Raw genomic sequence first — 4,144 nt, forward strand, 5'->3', positions numbered from 1 at the left:
TTGTTTTGAAGAAATGAATTTTGATTCTAAATAGTGGGTTTAGCAATTGAGAAAACCGTTGTTGAAGTTCATTTGAACATTTTGGTCACTTAAATGTGTCTTGTTCAGAGTTTAATAGTACTTAGCTCAACCCTCTGTCATTACTGGTTCCCAAAAAACCAATAGGTCAACAAAAACCAAGATATCGACGGCACAAATACGAGGCTTCACATCTGTAATCCCCAAATAAAAACAACGTTATGTTACAGGGACTTCTTTGACTTCCTGTATAGAGTCAATTTGATGAAAAAAGGATTAAATTCAATAACCACTAAATATTCAATTTTCTCGCCTGATGAATGAAAAACAAAATGGAGGTGCGTCAATGTGTTCATTAAGAGAGCCACATTGATGTTTGATATTTTCTTATGTTATTATAGATGTGTGTTATGCTGCTGGTGTTTTATGATTGTATTGCAGATTTGACATGAATGATTCATGAGAAGATGCTGTTGGTGTTTTAATAATCAACGCCTGGAGCATCTCTCTTCCTCTCTTTTTCATTATCTGTCCATCTTTTCTTTCTCTCTGACTCATTTTCTATCCCTCTCTCCCCTCAGGTCTCTCTCTCTCTACCTGAACACGTTGAATAACGGCAGAAAAAAAGGACATGTCTATTCCTGCTGTTTCTTCTCTCTCCTTTACCTCATATTTGGACTTTCTCTCCTTCACTTTCACTTTCTCGCTCTCTTTCTTCACGTGTTTCTTCTTGCTATTGCAAATCATTGATTTTAAGAGGGCAAGAAAAAGACAGAGGAAACTTATCTCCTTCCTCTTTCTCCGCTTATTTCGTTAGTTATGTTGGTTGGTTAGTCACTTCGTACGATGTGTTCAGAAAAGTCAGTGTTGTTGTTGTTTTAGGTGAAAGTCAGCGGGAGCCCCGGTATCAGAGGAAGATTTACACCCTGCTGAATTACTCAAAAACAGAACATCATGGCTGTCAAATAACCGGTAAGCCTGATCAATATATTATCAAACATATCATTGTCAGTGGTGGAGGAAGCATTCAGACCTGATACTTAAGTAATATGGATACTGAATTGTAAAAATACTGTGTTACAAGTAAAAATCCTGCATTTAAAATATTACTTAAGTTAAAGTACAAATTGGAATGGAAATGTCCTTAAAGAGGCCCCATTAGGTTTTTGGTTGTTTTCCCCTTTTCCTGAAGTTTGTTATATGGTTTCTGTGCAATGGTCTGCAGAGGCTCAAATCCCTGTGTTCCCTCCTCTCCCACACCCCAACCCCCCCGCCTGAAACGCCTCCATTGGACTCCTTTGTTTACTTCAGGAACATAGTGGCGTCACTATGTAACCGTCGTGCTAACACAATGTACGTGATAGGTGGCGGGACGTCTCTAAGCGGTTGACCAATCACAACAGAGCCGGCCAGCTAACCAATCAGAGCAGACTGGGCTCTGGTTTCAGACAGAGGGTGAAAAGAGGTGCTGCAGCACAGGCAGTATGAGAACAATAAAGAGCTTTTTGAACATTAAAGCACGGAAACATGTCCCAGTAGAGGAACACAATACTAATATGAAGCTGAAAATAAGCACAATATGACCTCTTTAATAAAACGTAATGAAACATTTGACAGTTTCAAAAATCTCAAACTAATTTGTCGAGCGATAACAAGTGTTGAAAGAAAATGATAACCCTTCTCATATCTTCTACAATCACTGATGGTTGATGTGAAATGCATGCTGGGATACCTTGCCAAGCTCAAATATGGTAAGGTTTCTTGGTAAATTGGGAAACATTTAGACTGTTCTTGTCTAAATGTGATTAGATGAGACTGTCACGAAACAAGAGCAGACAAGAAATCAGATTGAGAAAAAAACACTCATATCTCTTATCGTTTCATATCAATAACACACGCTTGCTTCAGTATACTGACTCCCCCTGTGTGTGTGTGTGTGTGTGTGTGTGTGTGTGTGTGTGCGTGCGTGCGTGCGTGCGTGCGTGCGTGCGTNGGACTGCACACACAGCATTTTTATTATTTGTCCCGCGTCCCACACATTGAGACTATGTCCCGCATTTGAGTGATAGTCGCGCAGAAAGGCCGGATCGGTTCGCTGACAGCCGGCACCGCCCTTTATTATTATATTGTCTAAACGGCATCATGTAATTTGCGCTGACAGGCGACACAGAGGTCCCCAAGCCCCCCCCCGTTGACAGTTCACGAGCGCGTCCATAGTGTCTCCCGTCCACCCACCACCCAGTAAAAACATCCCCACTACACCACTGGTTGTAGTAGTACACCAACATGGATTAAACGTGTGTTTTTTTTTACCACAATGTTGGGGAAATTAATGGATAAAATGCACGGATTATTATTATTATTATTATTATTATTCCCACTCCGATCGGGACACTATGTCCACCGTTTCCCCGCAGCGAGGCTCCCCCCGTTGACAGTTTACGTGGGCTGGGCTGGGTGCAGTGGCGGACTGGCCATCGGGACGAATCCCGATGGGCCGGTACCGAAGTGGGCCGGTCGGATAAGTCACTAGCACATCCCCCACTCCCCCCGTTGACAATTTACTAGCGGTACCGAAGTGGGCCGGTCGAGAGTCACGGGGTGATTTTTAGTCCCAGTCCACCACTGGCTACATGACCGTATGATCGCCCATATTGACGCACCTAATTCCTAAACTTCTAACAGATACAACATAAACCGATCCTTCAGCCTCATATGAGCTCTCAGACACGTTCAAAATTAAACTGTCATCGCTGTCTGAGCTTGCTGCTGTGTGTGCCATCGTGCATTTACATGCAGATGCTGGGATCCTGTACAGTGCAGCTGCAGCGCTGTGCCCGCAATGACGTCACACATAATTTGGCGGGACTTGAAGAATCCCCGAGAAGATCCAGAAAATGGTCAACATTGAAGGGCAGATTAATGGTTATCAAAGTACAAATATCCAAAATCAGTTGAGAAACAGTTTTCAAGGGGACAATATTTACTCAAATTGATGGGTTTGGATGATGGGGGAAACTCGTGTCACAGGCTCTTTAATAACTTTAGTAACATGGTGACCTCCTTATTTAACACTAATGCTTCTATTGACTAGCACTCCAACACAATGTACGTAATAGGCTAAGGAGCGGGAAATCTTTAAGCGGTTGATCAATCACACCATATCTGGCCAGCTAACCAATCAGAGCAGACTGGGCTCTGGTTTCAGACAGAGGGTGAAAAGAGGTGCTGCAGCACAGGTAGTTTGCGAAAAATAAAAAGCTTTTTGAACATTAAAGCGTATAAACATGTCACAGTAGACTAGAGGCACAAAATACAAATATGAACCTGAACATTTGCATAATATGTCTTATTATGTGGACATTTTGAGCACCAAGCCAAGTGCCATCCTGATCATTATATTGAAGAAAGAGCTGACATCTCTACAGCTGATATCCCCAACACTAAACAACTCACACCAAAGCAATCTAGATTGATAAACAGCACTACAGGTAAGAACAATCAGTATTTTTGACTTTGGGATGAACTGTCCCTTTAAAATTCAGTAAATTCAGTGCCATGCCTTTGTCCTGTAATGTAATCCTCATATGAATCTGCCAACAAATGACACCGTGTCCAACGTTTTCACAGCATTCAGTTTCATATTATTCAATAGATTATTGCCATCTGTTCATCTATTCAATCTCTCATAGCATGTTAAACAGCTAATGAGTCACCGGAAAAAGCTGTTTTCTTCCGTTGAGGGATTTGAAACAGGAAAAAGGGGCCTAGCCTCTTATCACAGATAATAAGTTAAGAGAAAAACAAAGATGGAAAGAATGTGCTTGGAAACAAAGCCGTCATCGGGTGCAGGGGACTTAGTAGTGACATTTCTTTGTGGCTATTAATATCTTCAAGGAGAGCACAGGCCACGATTAGAAAAACACTCACCACTTGTCTCTGTATTCGGTTTTGCTGACAGCAAATCCATTAATATCCATTTATGGGCTCATTGATATTACTGAACGTATTTGACTTCTGCTTCGTCTTTGGATGCCTATAATTTACAAATGGCCTGATATGTCATTCAACACTCATTTACTGACTGGCAGCGCAAGCATAATGTCAAACATTAAATATCTGCCAT

The sequence above is a fragment of the Notothenia coriiceps genome, unplaced genomic scaffold (assembly GCF_000735185.1).
Source record: "Notothenia coriiceps isolate Sejong01 unplaced genomic scaffold, NC01 NC01_scaffold00019000, whole genome shotgun sequence".
NCBI classification, from domain to species: Eukaryota; Metazoa; Chordata; class Actinopteri; order Perciformes; family Nototheniidae; genus Notothenia; species Notothenia coriiceps.